The following is a 10,323-nucleotide window of genomic DNA, read 5'->3' on the forward strand; positions in this document are numbered from 1 at the left end:
TAATAGTAACCACCACCGTAAGGTGGTGGCCGCCACCGTGTGCCGCCGTTGATCACCACTACCCGAGGTGGTAGAGGGTGGTGCCCTACTAGCAAAACCCCTAATGGGCTTAAAGATTCATTTTTGGGCCTATTGGGCCATGGTTGAGTGAAAAACCCTAATTAGGGTTTAGAAAACCCTAATTGTGAGTATTTGGGCCTTAAACTTATTGGACCCACTTTTGGGCCATTGAAATTGGATTATGTATTAACCCCAATCACTCCATCTCATGTATATAGTAGAGCAAAGGACTTAATGGATTAAGTCCTTAATGGGTTAAGTAAGAAACACTTAACCCTAATCATCATTTTATGTGAAACCCTAATTTCACTTGGGCTTTGAGTTGGGCTTTTCCTTTGGGCTTGGGTAATTGGTTTATTAATGGGCCATCCACGAATATATAAATGGACTAGAGTAATTAGTTGGGCTTTACGGTAAGGCCCATATGAAGGATTGGGCCCAATTTGGAAAATTGGGCCATAGTTGGGGCCTAGATGGTTGTATGATATTGGGCCCCTAGAATGAGACATGTTGGACTGGACTGAACAATTGGGCCTTAAGGGAAGTCCATGTAGAGGTTTGGGCCCAATTTGGAAAATTGGGCCATATGTTGGGCTTTGATCCCTAGTTGACTTTGGGCCTATGGATTGGGCCTTGGGCTTGGGTAAGCCAAGCTAGGGGTAATGTAGTAATTATCCAAAGTATGCATTTATAGTTATGTGTTAGAACCCAATTATTAATTGGGTGTTATATTGGTGTTGACAGTTCGGGAATCTGTCATCCAGCAGCTGGGGTTGAGTCTGCGGGACTTCAGCAGTGTGGGATTATGTCTACGGGACTTCAGCAGTGTGAGGTGAGTTTCCTTCCAGTAGGAACGGTTCTACGGCCACAATGTCGACCCGTTTAGTTAGTAGTAGTTCCGGACTTCGGTCCGATGCAGTAGTTCAGTATGCTTGGTGTCTTTGTGATACAGGCATGGTATGTGTTATGTGTTCCGGACTATGGTCCGATGCAGTATGCAGTATATGTTTTCATATCATATGCTATGTTATGCTATGTTCAGTCAGTTCCGGACATCAGTCTGATGCAATTCCAGACTTTAGTCCGATGCTGTTCCGGACTTCGGTCCGATGCAGTGGGCAAGGCCCTAGTTAGTTCCGGACTTCGGTCCGATGCAGTGGGCGAGGCCCTAGTCAGTTCCGGACTTCGGTCCGATGCAGAGGGCGAGGCCCTAGTTAGTTCCGGACTTCGGTCCGATGCAGAGGGCGAGGCCCTAGTCAGTTCCGGACTTCGGTCGGATGCAGCGGGCAAGGCCCAGTATGTGCTTTATATTTTATTGTATGGTATGTGGTAGTTTGGGGAGACTCACTAAGCTTCGTGCTTACAGGTTTCAGTTTTGGTTTCAGGTACTCAGTTTTCAAATGAGGAGCTCGGGAAGATTGCAGTGCACACACCATTTGTTCAGCCTGGGATGTTTATACTCTGATATACATGGCAGTTGTTATACTATTCTGAGATATATTGTTGTGATTTTTCTAGGACGTATGATGACTATGGTTTTATTACTGATTTAAAATGAAATTTTCAGACTGTATTTTTGGGATGTTACAATACGTTTATCAGTGATAGAACACTGATAAATTTGGATGAACCTAACAACTACAAGGAAGCCATGGTGGGCCAAGAGTCTACAAAGTGGAAAGAGGCAATGGACAACGAGACTGAGTCCATGTATGGCAATCAAGTTTGGAACTTGGTTGAAAATGTACCAGGTCGTAAGACGGTCGGGTGCAAGTGGATCTTCAAGAAGAAGACCGACATGGATGGGAAAGTACACACGTATAAGGTGCGATTGGTTACGAAGGGCTTTACTCAAACTCCTGGAGTTGACTATGACGATACCTTCTCACCAGTAGCGAAAATCAAATCTATAAGGGTTATGCTAACCATAGCTGCGTTTCATGATTATGAAATATGGCAGATCGATGTCAAAACCGCTTTCCTTAATGAGAAGTTGGTTGAGGATGTTTACATGAGTCAGCCAGAGGGTTTTGTATATGCGAAGTACCCTAATAGAGTGTGTAAGCTTGAGAAATCCATTTATGGATTAAAGCAAGCATCTCGCAGATGGAATCTTTGTTTCGATGAGAAAGTCAAAGAGTTAGGTTTTTCGAGAAGTGATGATGAGTCCTGCGTATATGTCAAAGCTAGTGGGAGTATAGTTAGCTTTCTGGTATTGTATGTGGATGACATACTACTCATAGGAAACGAAGTTCCAACCTTGCAGGACGTTAAGTCCTGGCTTGGGAAGTGTTTCACTATGAAGGACCTCGGGGAAGCTGCTTACATTTTAGGGATAAGCATATTGAGAAATATGAGTAAAAGACTAATAGGACTTAGTCAAAGTACCTACTTGGACAAGGTGTTGAAACGTTTCAACATGGATAATTCCAAGAAAGAAGAACTGCCTATCCAGTGAAATACCAAACTGAGTAAGACTCAGAGTCCGAGTACCGATGCCGAAATAGCATAAATGAGTCGAGTACCATATGCTTCTTCCGTTGGCTCGATCATGTATCCTATGATATGTACTCGCCCTGATGTGGCTTTTGCTTTAAGCATGGTTTGTCGATATCAAGGGAATCCTGGTGGAACTCACTGGATAGCAGTAAAGAACATTCTTAAGTACCTGCGGAGGACTAAGGACTGGGTCCTTACCCTCGGTGGGAGTGATGACTAGAGAGTGACAGGGTATAGTGACGCCAGCTTTCAGACCGACAGAGATAATTTATGCTCTCAGTCGGGATGAGTATTTACCCTAAATGGAGGAGCAGTAACATGGAAAAGTTCCAAACAGGAGACTGTAGCTGATTCAATGTATGAATCAGAGTACATAGCAGCAAGCGAAGCGTCTAAGGAGGCAATATGGCTAAAGAACTTCATCAGAGACCTTGGAGTTGTACCAGCTGTAAAGGAGCCTATAGAGATTTTCTGTGACAACAAGGGTGCGGTCGCCTTAACCAAGGAACCGAGGGATCATGGCAGATCCAGGCACATTGACAAAAAATATCACTTCATAACACATCGAGTAGAAGAGGGACTCCTCATAGTGAAGAGGATATCGTCAGAGGATAACCCAGCAGATCCCCTTACGAAGGGACTGAGTAGGGTTAAGCATTTGCAGCATGCTAAGAGCATTGGCCTAAGGGACGATATTAGTTTTAGTGATTAAATAGGCAGTTAGAAACTTGTAATAAATAAGTATAATTGACATTTGATGATTAAATAATAAGGGTTTAATTATAAGTAAAATTTACTGTCTTCTGTCAATTGGTTATTTTATGTTTCACTTTTGCATGTTTTGACTTCCAGTATGATTATTCGAAATATCCATAGTCAATCATACTTTGGAAGTAAGCTATGAGGTTAGACTGTCATGAATTGGCTTGTATATTTTCTAAGGTGTTTAGACATAGCAAAAGTTTGCTACAACGTTCATGAGTGCTCCTGAAATAAGATTTCAGTATTAGATTAAACCCACGCTCACATGAATCACTTCATGGAATTTATCACCAATGATTGTGAGACGATAATATCGTATAGTATTCAAACCAAGATATATGAGTTGTTGATTACGAGTTGGCTGTGCATTGATAGTACGAAAACGCATCAGTAACTTGATGTTATAAAACGTGTTGTTGTGTATAATGTAACAAGTAATTAGTACAAACCTATAAGTCGAAGTTTATCTGTACCTTTTATCCCATGATATCGCTTTTAATCCTCTTAGGATAAAAGGAACAGATAAACTTCGACTTATATGCTTATACTAATTACTTGTTAAATTATACACAACAACATGTTTTATAACATCAAGTTACTGATGCGTTTTCGTACTATCAATGCACAACCAACTCGTAATCAACAACTCATATGTCTTGGTTTGAAGACTATAGGATATTATCGTCTCACAATCACTCGTGATAAATTCTATGAAGTGATTCATGCGAGCGTGGGTTTAATCCAATACTCAAATCTTATTTCAGGAGCACTCATGAACGTTGTAGCAAACTTTTGCTATGTCTAAACACCTTAGACAATCTACAAACCAATTCATTACAGTCTAACCTGTGACAACCCGAAATCTCTATCTGTAAGTCAACGTAATCAATAGGAAGTCAGACTTCTTTCTGCCTCGGTTTTACTATGATTAGGGTCAGTTTGAGAGTCTCTAAGGCTAGTACACTTAAGGATTGAATGTTGAGAAGTGTTAGCTCGGGATTAGAGGAATGCATTCGAGTCGGAAACATCATCTAGGGATGTTCACGACTGCAAACTAGGTTCACGGCCGTGAACCCATGTTGGGCTGTGAACCCCTCTCCATATATATATATATATATATATATATATATATATATATATATATATATATATATATATATATATATATATATATATATATATATATTTCCTTCATTTTTCCTCATTTCTTCCCTCCTTGGCCGAGATCTCCTTAAGACTCTCTCAAGACTCATCCAACAAAAGCTCTCTTTTCACCCCACAAACGTAAGTAATTCATCCCTTTTCACTTGTTATTCATCTTATTCATGTAAAGAGCTTCATATTCATCCATTGATTCATCACTTTCATCACCATCTTTATGACCTTGAAGAGTTCACGGCCGTGAACCCTTCATAGGGTCGTGAATCCTTCATATATGGGCCGTAAACCCTTCAAATGTTCATGAGTGGGCCATAAACCTTTCATATGTTCATGGTCCGTAAACACATCTTGGGCCGTAAACCCTTCACGTGTTCATGGGCCGTGAACACATCTTGGGCCGTAAACCCATGGTGGTTTGGCCGTAAACTCCTTTTTATCCCTCATTCTCGGTTCTAACACTTCATTGTAAGTGTTTCCTACATCCTAAGGGTGTTTCCAATGATTGATAGTGGTTTTAGGCACTAATTTAGGCCTATACATGTTAATATATGCTTAATAGGACCGTATTGTGCTCGGGACTTCACTTAGCATACCAAGCATCCTATCTTTGTCATTAATCCAAGTCATTCACCACCAGGTGAGTTCATACCCCCATATTTTACAAGCTTTTTAATGTTTTTAAGGGGGGGGGGGAATACAAGTAAAAGCACAAGTAATCTTGTGTTTACAAATATAATTTGGTTTATTATATTTTCCTATTATTAGCACACATTGAACATAGAACTTACTAAACATGATAAACATAGTTATTACTAGATTTGCGGTCAGTTTTGTAAACATGTTAAGATACAAACGTTGCAAACACAGTTTTCAAACAAGGAAACGAGCTTATGAATTATGAAATAAAAGGTACTATTTTATAAGGATTCATGTAATAACAAAAAAGGGTTTTCATAGTATTATTCGTGGATTCGTTGAGAGAACTACAGTGTGAGACACGACTTCTGGGAATTCTACTCCTTAGGAACCAGAGTCTACTGGAGGGAGAGTGTGAGTTTGTGTATAGATCTATACGGGACTGACAATCCCGCACCCTGACTATTAGCTACAGTCAACCGAGGGTGACAAACGTCATTTTAGTTTACGACGCCCGAATTACGTCGTAGTGGTTATCGTCCATCATCATGGTTATAAGAACTCACAGGGGAAACAACGACTCGTTCACGTAATAATATACCTAACAAACAGTCAACAGGGTTAGTAACTATGTGATGACTTAGTATGTACAGTAGGGTAATATGAAATTAACATCCGACATGCAGTGGGATGTGTGATCTCCGCCTCATTTCCTGTTCCTTGTTTGGTTGTTGTCTTAGGGCAGAATCACCCAATCGACTGTCTATCCGATATAGATTTCTATAACTCGTATGTACTAAGTGATCACAGGAGGGTATTAACAACACTACTAGTTACAGAACATACTATACATTACTGGTGGTAGCCAAGGTTTTCAAACAGAACAATGCTTAAACAACATAAGTATGGTAGATACTTGTACTCTTTGGTTTGGAACAGATAACTCAATCACTTACGCTTAGGGAAAATACAAGATTTTACAGGATAAACATCAGTGCTTTATAAATAACTGGGTTATTATTCAACTAACGAATATTCATTATTAATTCTATAATTCCTTAGTTTATGCATCCGAGTTACGTATGAAGAATATCCGATAGGCAGTGGAATGTGTGGTTTCCGCCTCATTTCCTGTTCCTTGTTTGGTTGTGGGCTTAGGCAGATCCACACAGTCAATTGTTTGTTCGATATTGGTTTATACATAGCTAGTATGAGCTAAGTAGTTATAAAAGGAATTGGTTTAATCATGCTTTCACTAAGAAAATATTGGATTTTCTTGAGGAATACCAACAATAGATTTCAAAGGACCAATACAGTTAACTTTGTAAGTATCTAGTGAATACTTCAGAATTATGTACATAAGGATCAGACAACCAGTGGAATGTGTGGCCTTCGCCTCATTTCCTGTTCCTTGTTTGGTTGTGGGCTTGGGGCAGAACCACACAATCGATTGTTTATTCGATCTGGATTGTATATGATTTGTATACACTAAGTACTCGCAGGAGGAACTGGTAAGAATCATTTTACTTAACATTCGTTACATCAGAAAATATAAGGTTTTCTGGAGAAACACAACGCACTTTTCAAAAGAACACACAACCTGTTTTCTAAACAAAACGCTTATGAACTCACCAGCTTAATGCTGATACTCTTTCAAAACCTACTTGTATTCTCGCGACACTAGTAGACAGGTATATGCACCGGGTTCAAGAAGATGGAGCATAGTAGCTTCGAGTCTTTATCTTGTTATTTACTTTTAGAGTCAATCGTGTATGATGAATGTAATGTAAACATCATACTATTAATACAATGGTTGTTGTTGCTTTGATTACTATTATTCAATTGTTGTGCTAATATACATGACGTCCTCCGCCCCCGAACGTTTCCGCCGTTCCGGTTTGGGGGTGTGACAGATTGGTATCAGAGCATTATTTATAGTGAACTTAGTATATCAACCAGTAAAAGATATACAACTATAAATACAATGGGGCCGGAGTGCTCTAACTAAAAGTATACTTTTAAAATATAAGTATTTTACGAGAAGTATACTAATAAGCATACATACTAAGAACAAGTATCACAATAAGAACAAATAAGAACAAAACAAACAAAAAGTATTTAGATGTTGGACACTGCAGTCAAACCTAAGTAATTATGTAATCATATCTGAAATAAATATAACCTGATTAACTATATTTATTTGAGATACGACTAACATGTGTTTGGGAGTGATGATGGTGTTGCAATGAGTCTAAAACTTACCAAACTCTATATACAAAAGATCCCTAGTACAAAACATAAAGATAAAATACTATAGGAGTATTTTAGGCACTATAACAAACTTATATGAAAACTAAAAGACCTTTACTGGTAGGTCTATAGTTGCGAAGTGCATGCTTCCAGGGTTATATTTAATTAGGATCTTATAGACTTAGAATTAGGTGATCTTCGCTCTACTACCTGTTCCTTGTTTGGTTGTGGTTTTAGAGTAGGATCACCTATTCGAATGTCTATTTGATCTTGGTTATATATACAACTTGCATGCACTGCTTGACTATAGGAGGACCCAGTTTGGATCATCAATAACTACAGAAGAAATGTTTTACTTAATCTCCTAAGATTCTTTAGACATTCCCATTCTCGCGCGAACAACCTAGATATATATAGCTACTCCATTACAACCACCAACAGAGAAGTCAATGAGGAATCAGAGAGAATTCATAAAGTGGATTCTGAGAAGGAATCATACGAGGAGGCAAATCTTCCATCAGGAGGCGATGGAGATCTGTGGTAGAACCCGAAGCATGATCTACAATGAATAGGAAAACCATAAGAAAGTTTAGCGACAACAAATCCCCACGGCTGAATTCAGGACCATCATAACTAGGATAGGAAACCCCTCCCGAGGCGCGCAAGGTGGTAGAGCACCATATACGTCATACTAATAATTAACTAATTAATGCAATTTAGTAAGTTAGTGATTACACTGCTCACACTATGTGTCAGGCTTATGGCCTTTATCATATTAACTAGTAACAGTAAACAAGGTCACAGGACTTCACCAAGAGGGTAGTCACTATCGAATTCATAAGTCTAATTTTGCATAGACCTCTGTAATGTATTGTTTCAAGAGTCAGAACATGAAACACTCAGAACTAAGATAACTTCAATTCAGATAACACTCGACTTGTAACCACTAAGGACTTACCCTCGTTTTATCTTTTAAACCTTATGGCAGAAAGATGCCACCGAAGAAGTCGAACAAAAACAAAAACAACGCACCACCACCGCCACCTCCTCAGTATGACCCGATTGTCTTTCAAGCGGCAGTAACAGCCGCAATGACAGCTGTCATGACTCAAATCAATGCAAGTGGTACCGGTGGATCGGGTAGTGTACCAATAGATTTAACCACGGACACACAAAGGAGTGCTCATGCAAAGACTTCATGATTTGTGGACCCAAATCCTTCGATGGAAGTGGGGGAGTCATCGCCCTAATGCGATGGTTCGAAAAGACAGAATCAATTTTTGAGTTATGCGCGTGCCCAGAAGGGAGGAAAGTGAAGTTTGCTGTCTGCACCTTCTCTGACAGAGCCCTTACATGGTGGAATAGCCATGTCAAGTCATTAACTCTTCCAATAGCAAACGCAATGGGCTGGGAAAATCGAAAAGAGATGATGCTGGAAGAGTACTGCGCGAGGGGCGAAGTGCAAAAACTAGAGTATGAGCTGTGGAATCTTACCATGGCAGGCTCAGACATAGAAGCCTACACCGATAGATTCAGCAATTTAGCTGCACTATGCCCTGGGATGGTTACCCCGGAGAGCAAGAAGGTAGAGAGATACATTTGGGGACTACCTTCTCCAATCCAAGGAAAAGTATTAGCAGTGAAACCTCCTACGTTTGATAGTGTCAAACGCCTGGCTCGAACATTGGTGGACTATGGAATCCGCCAAGGCATAATGGACCCTGTTCTTGAGACAACCAAAGGAAGTGATGATAAACAAAAGTCCGAGAGCAGGAAGAAGAGACAATCAACACAAGAGACCTCTGATGGACAACAGAGGGGTAAGACCTGTGCTGCCACGACACCAACCACTCCAGCTCCCAGCAGTCGTTATGTTGGAACCCTTCCTAAATGTAATAAGTGCAACTTCCATCATACCAGAAGGTTTCGGAAGCTATATTGCAAGAACTGCCTCAGAAGGGGACATACCATCCGCTTCTGTAGGGCACCAGCACGACCAATTTCTCAGGTCCCATTTGAGGAAGTAAATCAGACCTGCTACGAATGTGGTGAAACGGGACACTACAGGAGAGATTGTCCATTGGCCAGAAACCATGGTGAAGAGGGAAGAGTGATAATGATCACTGCAGGAGATTCTACCCCGGAACTACCTGAGAACAGCGGTACGTTTCCCAACTAAATCCTAGCTATAATAATTTCTTCCTCGTCTAAACAAAACACATAGTTTATGTAGAAACTAAATACTCTTTCTGGTAAGCTATAATGACTTGGTGTAAACATTAGGGCCATATATAATTAAGAACCGATAGACTTAGAGTGCGTGATTCCGCCTTAATTCCTGTTCCTTGTCTGGTTGTGGATTTAGGGCAGAGTCACTCAGTCGACTGTCTTATCAATCTTAATTATATATGACTTGTAGACACCAAGTGATTATGGAGAGACTGGATAGGGATCATAATATCAAGTATCATTCACTAGAATAATCTTTCAGTTAGTACACACTTAATGCAATACAAAACATTTGCCGTAGTAATAACAAGGTCAAAACAGAAAGCACTAGAGACATACACACGCAATGCACTAATGTTCTAACAAACACTCCTTCCGGACTAACTTAATGCGCGATCTGACGACGTCATTCCGCCTAGTATAACTAAGTCTACGTTATACCAAACCCACGTGTCGTCAAGGAGGCCCTTCACGTTAAACCAACCGAATAACATAACTCTCGTCACCCATAAAGACAAGCTCGATACGAACCTCGGAATTGCCTCTCACTTCAAACCTCCGAAGTACTCATGCGAGGAGTATGATATCCTTCCGTAACCTCCCCTAAGTATTCACAGCAGACCTTTTGGAAATATCACTCGTGCAGCAAGTCAAGTTCAAGCACAGAGGCTAGGGACAGATATGGTTAGACTATCGATGTTTTGTGTATATGCAAGGGTGGTATAT

This window comes from Lactuca virosa, chromosome 3, assembly GCF_052849685.1.
Source record: "Lactuca virosa cultivar CGN04683 chromosome 3, Lactuca_virosa_CGN04683_v6, whole genome shotgun sequence".
Classification (NCBI taxonomy): domain Eukaryota; kingdom Viridiplantae; phylum Streptophyta; class Magnoliopsida; order Asterales; family Asteraceae; genus Lactuca; species Lactuca virosa.